The following is a 23,727-nucleotide window of genomic DNA, read 5'->3' on the forward strand; positions in this document are numbered from 1 at the left end:
GCAGGTGTGTGTCTGTGTCTGTGGTCAGTGTCTGTGTCTGTGTCTGTGTCCCTACTAGGTCGACCTTAGGGGCCTCTGGTAGGGTGGATGGGAAAGATACAGGGAAAAAATCGAGCTATTAAAGTATTTTCTATCTTTGTACTGTTCCTGTTTCTTTAAAGTGATAATTAAATGGATGCTTCTTTTATCTTTCTTTTTTTTGGTGTGTGTGGGGGGGGGGGGGTGGAAGCGGGAGGGAGTACTGTGCCTGCAGAGATCATCCTTTTACTAACTTGGAGCTGTCCAATACTTGTAGGGAAACTTGGGCCCAGAGCCAGGTACCTTTTGGGAGATGCGTGGAGCACACTACTGATGGTAATCATCGCGCAAAGGGAATACACTTGGAGATCATAACTGCTGTGAGCCTTTCTCCTCTGGAGAGTAGCTCCTTCAACTACGAAGTGTGCATGGTAGAAGGGAGTGAGGGAGCAAGGGGAACATGCGTTTTGATTCTCTGTGCTGAGACTGGTGAAGAGAAGATTTTTTTTTTGTTGTTTTATTCTTTGTGCCTGTACTGAGGCTCAAAGTGTCCCTTAGCTTTCATCCTCAAGCCTAGCCTCTACCACTGAAGCCACAGCTCCATTTCAGGCCATTTGGTTATTTATTAGAGATAAGAGTCTTATGGGCTTTTCTACCTGGGCTAGTTTCAATCTGTGATCCTCCCATCTCAGCCTCCTCCAGAGTAGCTAGGATTACAAGTGTGAGCCATCAGTGTCAGGCTGAAAATAGAGTTTTCACTCTGGGGTATCTTTCTCTTAGCATTTTATCTTTAAACTCATTCTCTACTTTTTTTTGGCCAGTCCTGGGCCTCGGACTCAGGGCCTGAGCACTGTCCCTGGCTTCTTTTTGCTCAAGGCTAGCACTCAGCCACTTGAGCCACAGCGCCACTTCTGGTCGTTTTCTATATATGCGGTGCTGGGGAATTGAACCCAGAGCTTCATGTATATGAGGCAAGCACCCTTGCCACTAGGCCATATTCCCAGCTCATTCTCTACTTTGTTGAACAGATTATTTTCCTTTTAATCAGAAGCCCAATAGTGGCAATAACGTGTTATTTTCATAAAGTTATTTTCATTCCTTTTCCATCTATGTATATTATTCTGGATAACTCATATCCAGTGTCACAAATGGATTTGCCTATTAAAGTTCCTAGTTTATTTTAGACAAAGTCATAAAACCTGTCACTGAGTTTTATATCTAACAAGGATATTCCCTGGCATCTGAAGTCAATGTAGTAACCCAGAACATGGCAGATAATGGGGTTCTCGAGGGCATCAAATTTCAGACAAACAGAAGAAATATTTATTCACAAAACAAATAGTGACTCTCTAGTAGATGTCATGGAGTTCAGTTAGATAACAGACATGGCCTCACCATAACAAATCATAAGTAAATTAAGTAGAAAAGAAAAAAAATGCTTCCAGTACAATGTAAAAACTGTATCTGTAGTGGATTTTTGTGGAACTATTTTGCACCATAATACTCCTATTCTTCAAAATCCTAGGTTTACAGATGTGAGTGCTTGATACTTGATCCTTTTATAGTTATTTTGAATAGGGAAACAACTTTTGAATGGGTGATATTTTAATGTTGGCCAATATGTAATATAATATAGAGGAATTAATCAATATGGTACATGAGAAGAGTGAGTAGTACAAAATCCAAGTCGCCATTGTACAGAAGCTGGAAAATTTCTCTGATGAATGGGCTTTGGGTAGATATTGGGAGTGGGAATTAAATTATTTACAAAGATTTGTTAAAGCCGTGACTGTGTTTTGAAACTGAAGTTGAGTTTTTATATGGAGGTAAGATGAAAATAACTGATTGGGTCTTCAGGTACATTCGGTTCATTATTTGTGACACACTGTTAAACTCATTTTAAAATTTGTTTTTAGTTGATACAAAAGTAAAAAATAGGGCTGGGGATATAGCCTAGTGGCAAGAGTGCCTGCCTCGGATACACGAGGCCCTAGGTTCGATTCCCCAGCACCACATATACAGAAAACGGCCAGAAGCGGCGCTGTGGCTCAAGTGGCAGAGTGCTAGCCTTGAGTGGGAAGAAGCCAGGGACAGTGCTCAGGCCCTGAGTCCAAGGCCCAGGACTGGCCAAAAAAAAAAAAAAAAGTAAAAAATAAAATCCTGGTCATTATAGCATTGTTTACCATACCTATGATAACCCAGATGTCCCTTAATGGATGTATGGATGAAGAAAATGTGGTATACATACATAATGGAGTTCTATGCTTCTATCAGAAAGAATGGCTTTATCCTTTCATAAAGAAATGGAAAGACTTGGAAAAAGTATACTAAGCAAAGTAAGCCAGACCTAAAGAAACATAGGCTATATGGTTTCTGTCATTTGTAATCATTAGAATGCATCTATAAACCTACATGTAAACCCAATGGATAGTAAAAGACTAATAATGATACTTGGAAATGATTAGTTAAGCAGCACTCCAAACATTAACATAGTGAGACCAAAGGAGGATATTCTTAAGAGAGGATCATAAGAGCTCAATAGTTATGTTTTCATATGACCATATAAAATGATGCTTATCAAAATGAACTTGAAGAAATGGAAGCAAGAAGATTTCTTTTTTATTATTGTATTGTTTGCGGGTTTTCTTTTCTTTTTCCTTTTGTCACTGTTGATTCCTCGATTCTTTGTCTTGTATATAGGTCTATCTGCTTTGGGGAGGAGAAAGCGGAACATAGAAATGGTGGGACAAAGGTCAAACCAACTCAGGATTGATACTCACTGAACATGTTGGATAAACTATACAACTTGGGAGAAGAGATGAGAGTGGAAACACTTGAGAGAAGATGAGGGAGTGGGTGACACTGTTCAAAAGGAACTGTATTCATTAGCTGACTTACTGAACTGTAATCTTTCTATATATTACCTTTACAATAAAAGTTTTTAAAAGATTTAAAAAATAAAGACACCAGCCAAGCACTGTTGGCTCTTGCTAGTAATCCTAACCACTAAGGAGACTGAGAACTGGAGGACTACAAACTGGCAGTTTGAAGCCAGCCTGTGCAGAAAAATCCAGTAGTCTCTATCTCTAATCATCCAGCAAAAATCCAGACTGGAGGCATGGGAGAGTGCCAACTCAGCAAGCAAAATGAACAAGTGTGCAAGACCCTGAGTTGAAGTCCAGTATCAACAGGAAAGTTTAAAAAGAAATCTTAAAAAATTATACATATTACTATTTACTACATGATGTCTAAATATATGTATATACCTTGTAATGTTTAATCATTATCTCTACTTCAATCACTTATTATTTATTCATGGTGAAAATATGCAATATTCTTTATTTCTAGATACCCTAGTACTATATGATAGCTTAGTAGTGCTTCCTACTCCCTACTTCCTATTACCTAGCTAGGATTACAGATATGATCCTGACAAACTTTTCCCCCATCCTTCCCCATCTTTCTCTGTCTTCTGATAATGATGAATCATTATCAGGACTTCTGGGTTATTATCTTTTTGGATCTCACATATGAGTAAGATGATGTGTGACTTGTCTTTCTGTCTGGTTATTTCACTAAACCAAATGATCTCCATCTAGAGTGTTGCAAATAGCGGGGTTTCATTCTTTTTGTAGGGATGGGTTATGGTACTCCATTCTGTATGTGTACCACGTAGTCTTTATCTTTTCACCAGTGGATAGACAATTAGCAGGAATTTAGCAGGAATAAATGAAGGCGCTTTCCCTTCCTTGCCTGCTATTCTGGTTCAGTGATGCCTCAGGGTTAGGGTCTCTATTTCTTGGCTTCTATTTCTAGGGTTTCTATTTCTTGGCTATTGGGAAGAGTGTCACACAGGAATGACACTGTCAGACATGTTATGTGCAAATGCTAATAACATTTTCTAGTATCTATAAAGTAGCTGGTGTTTCCATTGACAAAATAGCAAATATAAAATATAAAATACAAAATTCAAATATGATGACTTTATGTACAAGGAAAGTAAAACCGTAAAACCTGAAATCTTTTCTCTAACTTATCTAGAATGTTAATTACCTAAATACCCACAAAAATGATTTACAGGAGGAAAGATTAATTTTGGCTCGCAGTTTTAGAATTTTCTGGGTGTAGTGTCTAGCTCCATTGCTTTAGTTCTGAGGCAAAGCAGAATGTCCTGCCACTACGAGCATATGCAGAAGGAGGCTGCTCACCACATAAAAACCAGAAGAGAAAAGAGAACAAGAGAATGTACCAGGGAATATGGCCTTCAGAGGCACTCCCTCAATCATCTAGTTCTTCCAACCAGGCCTCGCTGTCTACTAAGCACGGAGCTGGGATTCTGGCTCGGTGACAGAGAGCACTTGCCTAGCATGTGCAAGGTTCTGCTGTTGATCCTGCAGCATTGCAAGGAAAAGAAGGAGGAAGATGAAAAAGAAAAGGAGGGGAGGGAGAAGAGGAAGGGAAAGAGGAGGAAAATAATGGGCTAGTATAAAGATAGCATGGACCAGGTATTGTGTTGGAATAATATAAAACATGAAAAGAGATTTTCTGACAGCATTGAAGATGGAGACCCTAACCCTGAGGCATCACAGAATCAGAATAGCAGGCAAGGAAGGGAAAGCGCCTTCATTTATTCCTGCTAAATGTCTCACCTGACACAGACATAATTGTTCTGCAAAGTCCCTGGCAAATTAGTTAGCTCTTGCTTCAACTGTCAAACTGATGAGATGTTCCTTTCCCTCATGGTAGACTCATCCATTTTGGATAGACCTAAGTGTTAGAAATTCCTTCTTTGTACTCAAGATCAGTTTCCCTGTCGCTTCTGGGTGCTTTCCTTGGGTGAGACACCACATGGGTATAGTGTATCTTTCCTATGACAGCTCTCCAAATATATGAAGCATGTCTCTCCTGTTTTCTTTTACCAAGTTAAAAAGTCACAGATTCAATTCATCTGTTACTTTCCTGGTTACAAGATTAAGATAGTATAGATGAGCACTACTTTCCCATTGTCAATTTTATACAGTGATTTCCATATAGAATTTAGTATTTTACACATAGAATGAGTAGAGCAAATGACAGCAAGATTCATTTGGCTAAATATTTTATGTTTGTTAACTGGACTTTTAGCTTTTAAATAGAGCTAGTAAGGAATCATATCTGGCTGGCATTTATCAAAATTGCAATCAAATCAGATTAAGTCTGTTTGGTACCTCAATGAATTAATTTTATTTGATAAGTTTTAGCTTATTGGTTTTCAGTCATCAATTCATTTACTCATTATTTTGTCTTCAACAGGTAATTTTGAGGTCTAGTGCCCTGGGAATACTATGGAGAACAAATTGCTCTATTATCTAGTTGAGATTCTTAAAAGTAATAATATCCACAGTTGGGAGCCCGTGGCTCATGCCTGTAATCCTTGCTACTTGGGAGACTGAGATCTGAGGATCAAGGTTGGACAATAAGCCTCCATGTCTTGCTTGTATTAATTGAGGTGGGGTCTAATGAACTGTTTGCCTTTGCTGCCTCAAATGACAATCTTCTGATTTCCACCTTCCAAGTTAGTTGGAATTACAAGCATGATCCACCATACCTGCCTCTATTTTCTTAATGTAATTCCTATTGTGTGACCCTTTTAATAACTTGTTAAACCAAATACTGCTTGCTTTGATGTTTTATTTCTTTGAACTCCAAACCAAGTAGTTTTTGATATTTTTAGGTTATCTTGAAGGCTGAGGAGCTGGTTGTGACCTTAAACCTTCATTAGTAAAACAATGACTAATAATCACTTTGGGTTCATTATCATCTATCATTTTGAATGACATCTTTGTAGCCTGACTTATGAAGCCAAAGCTATGTAAATACTTTTTAAAGTATAAAATTTTTCTCCATATTTCTGCCTACACTTAATCCCTAATAATGCTATTTGTGATGGATTTTAGCACCATGTCTTTTTGAAAATTGTGCTGTAAATATATTTTTTCCCCAAAGCACTAAGTATTCTTTTGTTTCCAAGGGAACAGAGTCTATATTAGTCTCTTCTGTTTTTTTTCCTGCCCCTTCACAATGCTGAATTCAGAGCCAGATTTATTAGCTCCAGGCTTTACTTGCTTTGCTGTGTATTTCTCCACAGTCTAACTCTGAGGCAAAAATGACAAAAAGGCAAATCCACCAAGGAACAAGTTAGTGTTCTTGTCATTGTTGGAGTCCTATTCTCAGAGGAGCTGAACATTCTCCTATTTCATCAACAAAATGTGACTTAAAGGGATATATTGCCAGCTTGTATTACTGCTTGGCATAGTGTGTCACTGTACAGCTTATAGTCATAGGACTCATTGTAAAGAAATACAGCCTAGTACTTCCTGTTAAGCAAGGAAATCCCAGACTGGTTCATATCTCCAGAAAAATCATATCCTCCTTCTTTATTACCTTACCCTCTCCTTTCTCTATTTTATCCTTCTCCATCACCTTCTCATTTTCCCCACACATTAGCTATCAGTCACATCAATAAAATGATAGATTGTAAAGAAGTGCACACTTGTAGTAGATGCCATATTACAGGAATAGTAGTAACCATGGGATGTTATCAAGAGCCACACATGACATTCTTAAAATTCACCTTCCCAGATTCTGTTCCTGAAAGAAAGATCTGACCAAGACTCTCAAGGTGACAATAGCAAGGGTAATTGGTATTTCATGTGAAAGATAAAAAAGCATCTTTAATATTTAGATTCTTACTTCAAAGCTTCAAGGCAATTCTTACGTTTTAGGTATTTGTTTCTTTGAAACACAGAAACACATGCTTGTATTTTAATCAGATAAATCTGTTTATGAGAGGCATTATTGTGGATACCTGGCATTGTACATCATAATAGAGTTCTGTGCAATGTTTACCCAGATGAGACATTTTTTGGCCTTGCTCTACACCTGCTTTAGCATAGTATGATTTTATAGAGTTAGAAAATATACAATACAGAATTTAATTCTCTTTCTGGAGGTACTCAAAGTAGACCATTAATCAATCATGGTAATTGTTTGCCAGGAAATAACTTCAGAATCCTTCTCAAAAACTATTCCAGCCAGCAGTTAACAATATACATTTATCTGATCTGGGGAGGGTGAGGGGAATAACAAAATGGTGAGACAAAGGACAAAGCCTGGACCAATGCAACAATAATACTCAAGAGACAGTATGTTGGAAATAAACTTTACAACTTTGTTGAGGGGGAGAAGAGTTGGCGGCTGGGAAAGTGGGAGAAAATGTTGGTGGAGCAAAAATGTTTGGCAAGACATGTGCTCATCACCTTACTTACATAACTGTAGCCCCCTCGGTACATCACCCTTAAAATAAAATAATAAAAAAGATCAGAATTGGCCCTTTCTGTGAAATATATTGCCATTTCAGAGGAAGGCTATACCTTGGAGAAACAGCATCATGTAAAGGGACCTATGGGCAGTAGCATCAGAAATGTAAGGTTCACTGATGAGCTCTGTCAACAATCTCCTGGAATGGGGAATAGTTCCAGGAAATTCAGGTAGGGAAGCATTCTGAGAAGCTAGGAATTGTCAGGAGGTAACTCTGGATTGGGCTGGGGTGTGTGCTTCATTCATTGTACTTGAGTCATGCTCTAGTCATAGCCATGTTTTGACAATTGTGTATAATGCTGTAGTGAATTGTTGAGTGTAGACACATCATTAAGATGCTGATTTCAGTTCTTTTCTGCATCTTTTCTGCAGAAGTGGGATTGCTGGGTCAGTGGTATTCCATTTCTAATACCAAAATTATTGATATAGAACTTACTGTTTTATCAAGCACAATTATAAATGGTCATGAACCAAAGAAATGCAAATAAGAAAATCCAGGTGCAGATATTCAGACTATAATATTAGCTCAGCTATTTAAAAAACATTTTTAAAGCGCCTGTTTTAGACAAAAGGAAACCTATGAATGTCTAAGATGACCTCCGTTTTTATCTTCAGGAGATTAGGTTGAAGCCCTGAAACCTATATCCCAAATGTATCATTATTTACCGAAAATACAAACAAAACTCAAGAAAACAGATATATCAGTTATAAGATTATCATTGACCCAGAGGTTAAAAGAAGTCTTTAGGGAAAGCAAAGATTTTTGGAGATGTACTAAATAATTTTCCTGGCGTGAATACCATAGTTGACTGTAAAACTGTCTCTTATAACCAAAAGATATGGGTATGAGAACCAAATGCCTCTAAAACTATACTATAAACTGCTTTTTGGGAAAAGGATAATCCATTTGTTACCAGTATTCTGAGACTGTGATGCAAGGAGGATATTATATTCTTTTTACATATTAATATTTTTCAAAGTACAACTTCCTCCTGGTCTTTCAGAAATGTGGTAGTGACCATGCAAAATTAGGCCTAAGGTTCCACCTTATAGCTCGAGAGCTGAGAAATGTGGAGAAGCACAGGAAACTTGGTGAAATGTACATGTTTGACACAGGTGGTTATTTGAAGGCCCAATTCTTTAGAAGGCAAGTGTAACTATTTGTCTTTATCATTGGGAACAGTGGTATGACTTTTGGCTGAATTCTGTCCTTTCAAAATTTCTTTGTTGATGTCCTAGTCCCTAGCTTCAGTGTGTCAGTATATTTGGAGATAAGGCAATTTAGTTAGAATGATGTCAATGAGTGATCCAATAGTTTTGGTGTCTTTATAAATAGAGGTTAGAGAACAGGCACCTTCAGAGGGAAAAGCATGTGTGAACACAGGAAGATTCCTATCTATAAACCAAGGAGAGAGGCCTCAGAAGAAACTAAACTCATCAGCACCTGAAACTCAGGCTATAAGTTTTAGCATCATATGAAAACAAATTTCCACTGTTTAAGTAACCTAATCTGTGGTTCTTTGTTATGGCATCTCTAAGAAACGAATACGGTGAGATTCTATAATGGAGAAGAAAGAACCACTGAAAAAAGAGCAAATAAAGACACAAAAGGAAAGAAGTTGGGCAGGGAGAAGTGAGAGAATCAGACAGGGTGGTAAAAAAGTCTGGAATAAATTGCTTAGGTGGATGGGGTGCCAGGATGAAAAATAACATTGAAAGTCATCTATGTCAAGCTGGGCATGGTGATGAAGACTTACATCCCAGACATAATAAATTTAAGGCTGTTGGAGCAAAAGTTTATCTTCAGTTATAAGAGTCAGGCCTAAACTCTATTGAAGAAATCCTTATAAGAGAGATGCAATGATTGTTTAGAGACAGGCACACAGGAGACATGGAAGGAAGACTGAGAAAGGGATGGATGGGGTCTCAACCAGGGAACACTGGAGTCAACAGAAGCTGGAAAAGACATGGGGGAGGGGTCTGTTGTTTGAAGCCATCAAGTTCATGGTAATTTGTTCTTCAGCAGCAACAGAGAATGCATACAGGTCAACTAAACTTGAATATCCCGAAGAATTTTTTCCTTCATCACACAATGAACAAAAGTAAAGATGGCTTTACATTACAGTGATTAAGTAGCTGACTAACTACAGATTGTTCAATTTATAACTAAGGCCTTGATTTTTCTGTTTAAAGATAATCTAGAGTTTGGCTTGAACCTCAAATATAGTAAAAAAAATCACTTAATTATTTTAAACTTATAATTTATGCAAACTTATTTCATATCTTTACATATTTAAGGAAAATTATTGAATCATAGAGTGGACACATTTTCAGCAATGACATACTAGGTTCCTCAGTTTTCATATAGTTTCATAAGTCATTAAACTTTTTAATTCTTTTTCCTGAGATTGAAATAACTTTCAAAATGAGATTGCTTCTCTGAAATACAGTAGGAGCACAGTGTTCTAGATTGAGATACATTACAATATATTAAAATCAAATGGATTTTTCTAATAAAATCTGTAATGTTGCTATGATTGAACGCTGCTTCTGAAATTTACAAATACATTGTCTAAAATCTTGTTTTATCATACTTATTCTGGCAGGTGGGGGAGATTTAGGTATTGTTTGTTGTTAATAGAAGGATGAGTTAGTTTTGCAGCAAGAGTTGGCAGTCATAAAATTCCATTCACAAAATAATTACTTGCTGGAGTTTTTCCATCATGATGGTTGAGAAAAAGAGACACATCTGTGCTCATTGCCATATGTGACATTCATCTTTCAGGCAATAACAGGCACTGGAGTAGATACAAAAATAGGAGATGAAAAGATGTAGTATTTCAATTTAAGCCTGGGATTGTAACCCAGGAGACAGAATGGAGTCAATGCTATGAGAACAACATACAAGGCCATAATAATGGTTGAAAGTCTCCACACACTACTTTCTATCAATAATAGCTTACTTGTGGCTAATTTGTTAGGAAAAGCAACATGAGCAACATGAAACTTAAAATCCTTGCCTGTTTGCACATGATACACTGTACTAAAATGCCTTTTCCCTCTTCTTCATCCCTGGCAAAGTCAATTTTCCCTCCTCACTTCTCCAGCATAGTTTATCTTCTCTCCACTTGAGCAATATAAAGGCCTTAGAAAACTTTAGGTTTCCCTTGTAGTTGATTTTAAAATTTATTTCACCAATTTTCCTTCCAAGAGTAGTCATTAAATTTATTATTTTTTATCATTTTATTTCTTCTGCGTTTCATCTTTCATCCATGTTTTCTTTCTTTTAAAATGGACTTGTTAGTAGTTCTTCCTGCAAAGGACTAGTACTAATGCAATGATTATAACCTTTACTTGTATACAACCAAATAGCTAGGACTAAGAATGGAGGTTCCAAGTATAGGTGAATATGTTAAACATTGCTGGTGGAAGTAGAAGTAGGTTAAACAATTTAAAAACACTGTTCAACATTACAACTAATATTAATATAATTAATATAATATACTTAAGCAATTTAATTACAAGGCAAAGTACAACAGAAATGCGTACATATTGTGGTAGGCTGGTTAACAACCTTCCGAATGTGCTCACACTGAAATTCCTGCAGTATGTGACTATATCTGATATCACAAAAGAGATTTTGCAAGTGTGATTAGAGATATTTGAAATAGGGGAATTATCAGTGATTATTTGAATGGTTTCAGGGTAGTCATAGGGTCCTTGTAATAAGGCTGCAGAAGGAGTCTGAGACTGAGAGAAAACATTCTGATGACTGAAGCAAGCAGAGCAGAACGATAGCCTACAGCAATGAGTGTCAACAGTCTCCAAAAGCGGAGAAGGTCAAAGAACATATTCTCCCTTGTGAAGAAAGCAGCTCTACTGACAATCTTATTTTTGCACCATGAGCTTTATTTCAGATTCTGACCTCCAAGACTGTGAGAATAAGGGTTTTACTTGCTTTCAAGAGTATTATTTTAGGGCTGGGGATATGGCCTAGTGGCAAGAGTGCCTGCCTCATATACATGAGGCCCTGGGTTCGATTCCCCAGCACCACATATACAGAAAATGGCCAGAAGTGGTGCTGTGGCTCAAGTGGCAGAGTGCTAGCCTTGAGCAAAAAGAAGCCAGGGACAGTACTCAGGCCCTGAGTCCAAGCCCCAGGACTGACCAAAAAAAAAAAAAAAGAGTATTGTTTTAGACAGTGAAAATACTCAGTGATTGTTGAACTGTCCAAGTAACAGTAAAAATGTGTGAATAATGAACATACATTCATATTTCCCTCTTATTTTGATGGGTAAGTTGGCATGGTACAGAAGTTTAGGTGAACAATTATTTTGTTCCAGCAGTTTAGAGACCTAGGGCATATCAGTCTTTTTCTCAGTTATTATCTCTAAACACTGTCTCTTCAATTCTTTTCAAAGTCTTCCCTTTGGTAGTTTTTAATGGCTTTTTAATGGTTTCTATTGCTTCTGCTGCTTTCTGGATGGATAGCTTTTAAACCTCCTCACAAAGGTAAGGTATTTTTTATTATTCGTGGTGTATTTTTCAAATTATTTATTTATTTTACTAGAGCTTGAAATCGGGGCCACTTGACTTGTTTTCTTGGCTAGCATGCTAACACCAGAGCTGCGCTTCCAGCTGTGCTTTTCACTAGATATTTTGGAGGTAAATTCTCACAGACATTCCTGACTAGGCTAGTTTTGAACTTTGACTGTTTGAATTTTAGCTTTCTGAATAGCTAGCACTACAAACATAAGCTACTAGTACTTGGCACAAGGGTAAATCTTAATGATTTATTACAAAGCCATACCTCCTGGTACAACAAATTAAATGCTTCAGCACGCATAAGCTCTTCATATTCTCTCCCAGTCACAATGACTTCCTATTTTTACCAAAAGGTAACCACTATTCCTTTAATGTTTTCATTAGCAGAATCTGTTGGCCAGTCAATAGATCTACTGCAATACATCTTCTGACTTTGGTTTGCAAACATCCTGATTGAATTTCATTCCTCAAAAACATTTGCTTTGAATCTCAGTGAGAGCTCTTGATCACTAGGAGTTTGGGGGCCAGAAAAAAGAAATCAATGGGCATTGTTATTCAGATTAAAATATATATCAGAATATTCATGATACCTGAATTATCATGGTACCTCTTGGTACAATTAATTCACACTACAAAAATGAATGATGGAAAGTAAAATTGGCTTTGTTGAGGGGCTGTTGGGTACTAGCAAGGGGAAGGAAGGAGAATGGAGAGGATCAACAAGGATGAATATGTTAAAAGTTGTTTATTTTAATATATAAAATATGTACAATTATTTTAGAAGTAGAAGAAGGAAGTGAGAATGATAGGGTGAAATGTTACAGTAGGTAAAGTTCTCTCTTGTACAACTGATGTATGCTAATAAAATTGTTAGAAATCATTTGCATTGAGAGAATTGGTACTTATCTTATTTTGGTATTCAGAAAATACATTTCAAGAACTTTGAATTTCAGTGCTTTGATAGAAAGTTGACTAATGAGTTTTGTTATGCATTTTATAATAGGAGGAATTGGTCCTCATTCCTTCCTTACAGACAATTTAATTATTTTTATTTTTTCATGATTCCTCATTGATTTCACTATTTATGTGTCTATGTGACCCATTTTTGTAAAAAATAAAACAAAACAAAAATGGAAGTGGAGGTGTGCCACCAATAGTAGAGTGCTAGCCTTGAGTAAAACCTGAGTATGAGACCCTGAGGTTAAGCCACAGTACTTGTACTTAACCACTTACCCCCAACCAAAGAAAACTAAATCTGTCCTTTTGGGGATTCCCAGTGTTACTAAATTCCATGCCTTACTCTCTCTTTTGTTAAATCTACAGCCATGACCTCTCCAACTATCTTTCTGCACTATTTTCTTGGATTCATTACAGAGTTGTTGGAATTTTCACTGCATTCTTCGTGCATTGCCTTTTGATTTTCCCTATTGTCTTTCCTTTTATGTGTCTATCCTTTATTCTGGGTATATTCTTCTGATCCACATGAGAGGTGATAGTTGCTTTATTTATCTGTGACTAATTTACTGTAAACACATGTGTTGAGATATTTGTTTCATAATTACACCTTTTCAGGTTAACAGTTCTCTTTGGTTCTTTCTTGTGATTTTTAGATGTCTGTCAATTTTTTTTTTTTTTTTTTTTTTTTTTGGCCAGTCCTGGCCCTTGGACTCAGGGCCTGAGCACTGTCCCTGGCTTCTTCCCGCTCAAGGCTAGCACTCTGCCACTTGAGCCACAGCGCCACTTCTGGCCGTTTTCTGTATATGTGGTGCTGGGGAATCGAACCCAGGGCCTCATGTATACAAGGCAAGCTCTCTTGCCACTAGGCCATATCCCCAGCCCAGATGTCTGTCAATTTTCATGATATATGGTCTCAGTATGTAGTTCACACTGACCTAAAGCTTGCCATGCTTGTGTATTCTAGGCTGTATTGTGATGCTATTGACAGCCTTCAGAGTGATAGAATTATTCACATGTGACACCACACCACACCTGATTGTCATCCAGTATTTTTAATTCTGTCTTTCATTTATTTTGTATATATTATTATTTTCCTAATGACTTTCATTTCATGATTTTTAAATCTTTTGTACTTTTCTTTGTACAGTTATATTATGTTGTTGATAACAAGTAGTTATCTTGTTATTTTTTTCATATATACTGAGAATTTCATACAAAGTAGTAGAGAAAATTTAGGTAAATGAAGATAATATCTTCCATCCGAGAATTTGTATTTTCTTCTCATAGTTGGAAATGAGATTCTAGGTCACCTTATTTCAATCAAAGCTTGATTTAGTTGTTCCAAACACCCCCCTTTTATGGTTAACCCTCATTCCTATGGGTATTCTTTGTGGTCTCCAATGAAAACTCATCATCTACCTTGAAGGATGTCCTGGGTCAGTAGTAAGTTCAAATATCTACCTTTGGCCCCAGGAATTGGTTCAAAATAGATAGAATGAGAGATATAGCTCAATTAGATCAAATAAGCTAGAGATAGGTAAATATTGCAAGTTTTTTCTCATAGGTGAAATCTAAATTAAAAGAAAGGAAGTATAAGAAATGTGAAGCAGGATTCCTTTGAATGAGGAAGGGAGCCAGAGGCAAGGAGGAGTGGAGATATACAAGATTAAAGAGGGGGAGGGAGTGAATCTTCTCAAAGTATATTATCCATGTATAAAAAGGTCATAATGAAACCTATTAATTAGCAAAAATAATATGCACTAATTTTAAGTAGGGAAAGAAAGTTACACTAAGCTCTTGATTTTCTTAAAGGCCTTGGAATGGCTGGGGCAAGGCCTAGTAGGGAAAAACATCACCAAACAACAAGCATCTCTGTATTTTTCATTTCTACCCACAGACGCTGGTTTTAAAATTCAAGTCTGCCTCTTTAATCCTCAAATAGTATCAAATAATTTTAAGGAATGCATATCTTTCCAGCTTTAGTAGCTGTTCTTTGTGTGACATTTGATCTGATTTACTTTCTTGATACGATCTGGTAATGGAAATCACCAGCAATTTCATATTTTCTGTGCTTTAGTTTCTATTTTGTTATTTCAAAATCTTGTTTTTTCTATAAAATCACTTTCAATATGTCTTTGGATTCCATTTTCATGTCATCTATGTTAATTTTAAAGATAGTTATTTCATAGTGTCTACTCAAGAATTATAACAGTAAAAGTTCTTGGCATCTATAATCATGATTTATTGTTAGGTTGTTATTTATTTATTGTTAGGTTTGGAAAAAATGAGCTCTCAGCTTAGTTACAACACTTATACTTTATTATTGACTTACTTTACACAATTTGCTTATATTTTCAAACTCAACTTTTTCCATCTTGTAAAAATGGAAATTATGTTAAGTATTACTCCCATAGTTAACGGTACAGTATAGTTTTAAGCCCACTCTTTTAATATAAATGGTGGGGAAACTTGTATTCTTTTTTTTGCCAGTCTTGGGGCTTGGGCACAGGGCCTGACCACTATCCCTGGCTTCTTTTTGAAGGCTAACACTCTACCTCTTGAGCCACAGTGCCACTTCCAGCCTTTTCTGTTTGTGTGGTGCTAAGGAATAGAACCCAGGGCTTCGTGCACACTAGGCAAGCACTCTACCAATAAGCCACATTCAAAGCCCTCTTTTCTCTTCTAAGAGAAAATTAGCTAAAATATAAATGTCCTGTTCCACAGTTGTGCAAGACAGTATATCAGAACTATTTGTAAACATAGTGATTCATTCCAATCCCACTTTGACAGGCAGGATTCCAATCTTTATTGAGAGAAAAAGCTAAGGATTTTTTCTTTTAGCAATATGGAGGGTTAAGCCACAGATTGTGAAATCTACTGCTTACAATAAAACAACCTGTTAAATGTCATAAGGGGACTCCACATTGCTTAGAAATAAAGACAAAAAAGGCAATCTGGTTGGCAAGCCAATATTTTATTTGTAAGTACATGAAGGTCCTTGCTAATACTTCATGACTTGGGTTTATATGATTTAGTAATACCTATGCCAGTGTAAGAAAGTCCCTATAATCAGTTGCTTCAAGGAGATAGTTTTTCAGTAGAAAGACAGACTAGGGAAAATCAAGGTCTTTTCCCTAGCAAAGACACAACAAAGTTATTGTGAGACTTAGGTCTAGCAAGAATAATGTATTTCTTAAACCAGGATACAGTAAAGACATCAGCACAACCATGTTCATTTTAGCGTTCTGCACTATTGTATGGAATCAACCCAGATGGTCCTCAATATGAATATATACACAATGGCATTTTACTCATCTATTAGAATTATATTGTATCATTTACTAAGCAATGGAAAGACCTGGAAAATTTACATTAGTCAAAGCTTGGCACAGAGAAACAAAGAATTATGTATTCTCTTATATGTGAATGCTAGAATTATCTTATAAACTTTAAGTACATTGAGTAGTTTGCAAGTGTGTATGAATGTGTTAACTGAAATTCTGTACATTCAAGGGAGAACTCAAATAATATAATTCCTTGGAAAGAGATAATTGTTCAACAAAATAAACAAAATAAAGAGGTGGTAATTGGTCAAGGGGTCAAGGGTAGAAGAATGAAGAGAAGAGGGGAAGGATGCAGTTAAGAATTCAATGTATGTCCTACAAAATTAAGAGCAAGGGAATGTATGGGTAGGGGAGGGATAGGTGAGAATGTTGAATGGGTGACTCTGATCATTGCATTTATAAACTGCTTTGATAAGTGGAAATTCCTTTGTATAACTACTTAAAGATAATAATAATAACAACAACAATAATAAAAGAAAACATGCACAGATGAGAAAAAGGGAAATTATTGCTAAATCTCATTCCTAGCTTTTGGAAATTGGAGGATTACCTTCAAGGCCAAACATAAACAGATTTTTCTCAAAACCCAACAATTATAAACAAATAAACAACACACACACACACACACACACACACACACACACACACACACACACCCAAACAAGCATACAAAAGAAGATTTTAAATGAAGCATCAGAGAATAACTGAACTCACTTCTAGAATAGAGTAGAAAGGAAACCATTAAGAGCAAAAGATACAGAAAGATTTCCAAAGAAAGAAGGAAGGCTACTGCTGAAATGCTGTTAGGAACAGATAAGAACTTAAATTATTTGTTTCTATTTTTTAAATAAAATAGGAAATATGAAGTAGGTGAGAGGAATTGAACTGGAAGATTAAGGCGTGGTGAAAGTTAAGGATCTGAGTGTAGAATCTAAGGAAGAAAAAGAAGAAAATGTAGGGGGATAACTGATCAGTGCTCACAGCTTCTCCATAGACATTCAATGTCAAACAACATTTTCTTTTATGAGTCTGTGTAATTTTCTTTTTTTTATTCAAATTTTTATTATCAAACTGTGTAATTTTCTTTCAATCAGAGAATAATGGGGAGTTTGTATCCATATTTCAATTGAAGACACATGTAGGGCAAAAGGAAAGAAGTAACTGGAACTCTTACATCAAGGAAAAGATAACATTCTATTTAATATTCAAAATTTAAGGATGGGATTGTATACAAGAATTTTGAAAGTTTTAGTGAAGTTGAAATTATTACATAAAGTCTTCATATTGTACAAACACTGAGAAAACACACTTTTATGGAATCTCTATATTTTTATTGATTAAACTGATTGTTAAAGAAGGTCTCTTTCTTTCATGAATGTACAGAGCAAAGGAAGAAGCCAAAAAAAGAAAGAAAGGTGAAAGAAAGAACATAAAAAGAAAAGACTTAAATTCAAAGAGCATATTTTGAAACTAGTTAGGCACTCTGCATGCTAAAGTGAAATCCTGACAGCTCCAGAGCAAGTGAAGGTAGGAATTTTAAGTGGCCTCCTGTATCATCTTTTCAATGACACTGGAACAATTCACTGCATTAGGTGTCCTAATCATTTATTGATCTGGTAAGTAGCTTGGCAGCTGCAACAAAAGCCCTATCATGTTTCTGTCCAGAATCACTGCTGTACCACAGCACCTGCTGTGAAGAAAATTAAGTATGGATGAGTGATCTTTGTTGATTTCACTCCCAGCAGTTTCTACAAGAAAAGAAAAAAAGAAAAGAAAAAAATAACACCTTGGGTTCATGCAATCCTGAAACACAAGAATAAAATAAGGAGAAATGATGATAGATCTGGAACAATAAAACTGAAACAAGTTTAAAAAAAAAGGTGAAAAAGGAAAGGAAAAGTATTAAAAAATTGTGAAATTCAAAGACTACAGAAAGAAAACTTTAAAATCAAGGGAGTTAGATTTGAAGTGCCCAGAGTCCAAAGGAAGCAATAGCTGATTGGATTGCACTGTCTTGGCAACTCTTAGAGCTATCTGGCAAGCAGCGGCTCTTCTGGAGGCTGCTAACTGCTGGATACCCCTCAGGGGGTGCTTACAAAGAACATTAGGCAATATCCAACCTTATTTAATGTTGCTGCTGTCTTTCATTTTTTTAGAACTGAAGATTTTGCATGTTACCAATACTTCTCTTTGGTTATTTTATCATACTAGTGTTTGATTTGGAAGGCAATGAGAATTAGAATGAAATATATTTTAGAGCTGACTCAAACATTATCAAGGCCAAGAAATTGGATATATATATATATGTATATATACATATATATATACATATACATATATATATATATATATATATTTGCCTGCACCCCCACCAGAACTCTAGCTTAGCTCCGTTTATGTTTTTTTTTTTTTTTTTTTTTGGCCAGTCCTGGGCCTTGGACTCAGGGCCTGAGCACTGTCCCTGGCTTCTTCCCGCTCAAGGCTAGCACTCAGCCACTTGAGCCACAGCGCCGCTTCTGGCCGTTTTCTGTATATGTGGTGCTGGGGAATCGAACCTAGGGCCTCGTGTATCCGAGGCAGGCATTCTTGCCACTAGGCTATATCCCCAGCCCCTTAGCTCCGTTTATGAAGACCAAGAAAGAGAATACTTTACAGTTAATCTCTTGATAGCAGGCTGCTTTGGTCTTTATCTACCTCTTGTTTCTGTTTGTGTCTTAGAGTACAGAAACACTAACACAGGGTAACTGAAAGTTGTCAGCAGAAATGTTCACTGGAAATATGGGTTGTAGAATGTAAGCTTTTTATTTATGAATAAGACAGTTTCTACTGTTTCTTATACAATGGAGGGGCACAAATAAAAGCAGAGACTCTAAAGAGAAAGGAAAAATGAATACCATAGTGCATAAATCATACATCATAAACATTGCACAATGGCAGGAAAGCTCTGCAGGTCCTGATTCAGAGTTCCTGTTTTTATCATGTAACATTTCTACAGACCTGGTTATCTACTTTTCTACCTTAAGATGGAGTATGGAATATATATGTGTGTGTGTGTGTGTGTGTGTGTGTGTGTGTGTGTGTGTGTGTGTGTGTGTGTGTGTGTGTGTCTTATTCAGTTTGGGATTTCTAGTGCCTATTAACTGCCTACCATATATTAATAGCAGCACAAAGAATATTTGCTAAATAGATGAATGAATGGAAATTAATTGGGTGTGACCATGAGCTCTGAAGGTAGTCTAGGAACCACATATGTGATATGTGACTTGGATACTAAAAAATTCCTTTTAGAGATAAAAATGTGGTACATATACAGAATAAAATTTTATGCCTCTATCAAAAAGAATGACATTGCCCCATTTGTAAGGAAATGGAAGGACGTGGAAAAAGTTATACTAAGTGAAGTGAGCCAGACCCAAAGAAACATGGACTCTATGGTCTCTCTCATAGGAAATAATTAGCACAGGTTTAGGCTAGCCACAGCAGAGGTTCACACGAGCCCTTATGAATGCATAAGATGATGCTAAGTAAAATGAACTCCATGTTATGGAAACGATTGTTATATCACAGTTGTAACTACTTTCAACATCCCATGTGTATCTGTAGCTACTATTATTGATGATGTTCTTGTATCACCTTCCCGTGGTTGTACCTACACTATCTCTGTAATCTTATCTGAGTAAATTAGAAACCATGGATACTGGTATTAGAACTAGGAAATTGAAAGGGAATACCAAAATTGAGAGACACAGGGTAAAAAAAGAAAAAACAACTACAAAAGCAATACTTGCAAAACTGTTTGGTGTAAGTGAACTGAACACCTCATGGGGGGAAAGGAAAAGGGGGGGGAAGAGTAGGGGGGTATGAGGGACAAGGTAACAAACAGTACCAGTAATGTATCCAATGCCTAATGTATGAAACTGTAACCTCTCTGTACATCAGTTTGATAATAAAAATTTGAAAAAAAAACCCCAAGTATAAAATATTTTGGTTTATTCTGAGGATCTTCCAGCTCTCCCTTAAGTGACTTAAGGTATGAAATTTTTTTTTTTGCCAGTCCTGGGCCTTGAACTCAGGACCTGAGCACTATTTCTGGCTTCTTTTTCCTGAAGGCTAGCGCTCTACCACTTGAGCCACAGCGCCACTTGTGGCTTTTTCTGTATATGTGGTGCTGAGGAATCAAACCCAAGGCTTTATGTATGCAAGGCAAGCATTCTACCACTAGGCCATATTCCCAGACCAAGTGTGAAATTTTTAACTGTAACTATTGGCAATTACTTAGATCAAATACAAAACTCAAGTCTGGGTCTGGCTCACTTCACTTAGTATTTTTTCCAAGTCCTTCCATTTCCTTACAAATGGGGCAATGTCATTCTTTCTGATAGAGGCATAAAATTCCATTGTGTATATGTACCACATTTTCCTGATCCATTCTTCTACTGAGGGGCATCTGGGTTGGTTCGAGATTCTAGCTATGACAAATTGTGCTGCGATGAACATTGTTGTGCTGGTGGCTTTACTGTGATTTTGTTTGTGTTCTTTTGGATAGATACCCAAAAGTGGGGCTGCTGGATCATAGGGGAGTTCTATATTTAGCCTTCTGAGGAATCTCCATACTGCTTGCCAGAGTGGCTGAACCAGTTTACATTCCCACCAACAATGAAGTAGGGTTCCCTTTTGGCCACATCCCCTCCAACAATTGTTATTGTTAGTTTTCTTGATATAGGACATTCTTACTGGGGTGAGATGGAATCTCAATGTTGTTTTGATTTACATTTCTTTTATGGCCAGTGATGTAGAGCACTTTTTCATATGTCTCTTGGCCATTCTCATTTCCTCATCAGAGAAGTCTCTTTGTAGGTCTTTAGCCCACTTGATGAGGGGGCTATTGGTTCTTTGCGGTTTTCTTTTGGAGGAAGGTAATTTTTTTAGTTCTGCATATATTTTAGATATGAGGCCTTTGTCCATTGAATGGCCAATAAAGATCTTCTCCCAGTCTGTGGGCTTTCTGTTTATCTTGCAAGCTATGTCCTTTGCCCTGCAGAAGCTCTGCAGTTTGATGCAGTCCCATTTGTCCAACCTTTCTTTGATTTGTAGCTTTTCTGGGTCTTTGTTAAGGAAGTTCCGCCCTGTGCCAAGGAGCCCAAGTGTTTCTCCTACTCCTTCTTTTAGTGTTTTCAGGGTGTCTGTTTTGATTTCAAGGACTTTAATACATTTGGAATTGATTTTGGTACAGGGTGATATATAAGGTTTTAGTTTTAGTTTGTTACATGTGTTGAACCAGCTTTGCCAGCACCATTTGTTAACGAGGCTATCTTTCTTCCAAACTATTGCTTTAGCTCCTTTATCAAAGATTAAGTAGGCATAGTTCTGTGGGTTCATTTCTGGGTCTTCAATTCTGTTTCATTGTCTTCAGGTCTGTTCCAGTGCCAATACCAAGCTGTTTTTATAACTATAGCTTTATAATACAGCTTGAAGTTCGGTATTGTAATTCCTCCAGCACTGTTCTTTCTGCTTAGGATTGTTTTTGCTATTCTAGGTCTTTTATTGTTCCATATGAATTGGTCTCCCTTATTGGGAGTAATTAGTACAGGTTTAGGCAAGTCACAGCAGAGGATCACAAGAGCCCAATAGCTATACCCTTATGAACACATAAGATGATGCTAAGTGAAATGAACTCCATGTTATGGAAACAATTGTTATATCACAGATGTAACTACTTTCAACGTCCCATGTGTATCTGTAGCTTCTATTATTGATGATCTTCTTGTATCACCTTCCTATGGTTGTATCTACGCTATCTCTGTAATCTTATCTGAGTATATTGGAATCCATGTATACTGGTATTAGAACTAGGAAATTGAAAGGGAATACCAAAATTGAGAGACACAGAGTAAAAAAAGAAAAACAACTACAAAAACAATACTTGCAAAACTGTTTGGTGTAAGTGAACTGAACACTTCATGGGGGGAAAGGGAAAGGGGGAGGAGGGAGTGGGGGTATGAGGGACAAGGTAACAAACAGTACAAGTAATGTATCCAATGCCTAACGTATGAAACTGTAACCTCTCTGTACATCAGCTTGATAATAAAAATTTGAAAAAAACAACAACTCAGGTCTGGGAGGGAGGGGATAGAACTCAATAATGGAACACTGCTTACTTAATGTGCTCCATAATTTAAGTCCAATCTCTATCACTGAAAACAAATAGATCTAAAAAAATCCACAAACAAATTCATTCATATTCAAAATAGTGACCTTTAAGTAGGAGAATAATATTCTTTTATTAGCCCATTGAACCAGGATTATTGAAAAAATATCCTACAACTTTAAAGCAAAACCCTCAAGCTAGGAACTTGTGGCACACACCTGTAATTCTACCTACTCAGAGGCTGAAATATTAGGTTCTTGGATTGAAGCCAGCCAAGACAGAAAATTTTGCGAGACTCTTATATCCAATTAACCAGAAAAAAAAGGCAGAAGTGGGGGTGTGAATCCAGTGGTAGGGCACCATCTTTGAGTGAATTAGCTAATCAAGAGTGCCTGGCCCAGAGTTAAAGCCTCAGTATGAGGACAAAATAAAATAAAGTAAAAATAAATAAAACAAAGTCTTTATCAAACTGAACTCTGAGTTTTGATATACCTTACCTATACATTGTCTCAACCAAAAACACTTTAGAGACAAAGCAAAACAGTTTTACTGTGTAGCTTAAGCTGACCTTGAATTCTTGGTCTTCTTGCCTCAGCCTCCTGAAATTATAATCAGTGTCAACCAAGAAAAATTTGATCAAAGCATCCATCTACTCCTAGGAAATTTTAACTGAGAAGACATAATATGATGAACAGTAATACAAAATGAAGTCATAGGCCAATACCCACTAGGACATTTTGAAAGTAGGGTAATATTAATCATATCAAGAATTTATGTCATTAATTAAAAGGCAGAGTTAATAACAATAGAGATAAAATTGAAGGGACTCAGTAGAACCCTATTAATAAAATCCACCTTGAAAGCTGGGAGGGTTGGTGGTTTATGCCTATAATGTTTGCTACACAGGACACTGAGATCTGAGGACTGTGGTTTGAAGCCATCCTGGACAGGAAAGCCCTTGAGACTCTTATCTCCAATTAACTACCAGAAAATGGGAGTGGTGTTGTGGCTCAGAGTGGTAGAGTGCTAACCTTGAGCAAAAGAGTTTAGGGATAGTGCCTAGGCTCACAGTTCAGAGTTTAAGCCCCAGGACAAAAAAAAAAAAATCCCATTGGTAAAATTTTCTGTCTTTCTTTCAATATTGGGAAAACTGATACAAAGTGGTATTGCTATTTTGTATATGTCAGAATGTTTATAGTTGCAAGGCTGATTTAGAACCCAGACTAGAACTCAGTATTGCCAATGGTTTATTTCCTTTCCTGAATTCACTAGAAAGTATGATATCCTTGCAATCCTAAATTATATCTTTCTTTTGAATGTGTATAGTCTGGAGGGCATGGAAACATTTAAAGAATA

This window comes from Perognathus longimembris, chromosome 9, assembly GCF_023159225.1.
Source record: "Perognathus longimembris pacificus isolate PPM17 chromosome 9, ASM2315922v1, whole genome shotgun sequence".
In the NCBI taxonomy this organism is placed as follows: Eukaryota; Metazoa; Chordata; class Mammalia; order Rodentia; family Heteromyidae; genus Perognathus; species Perognathus longimembris.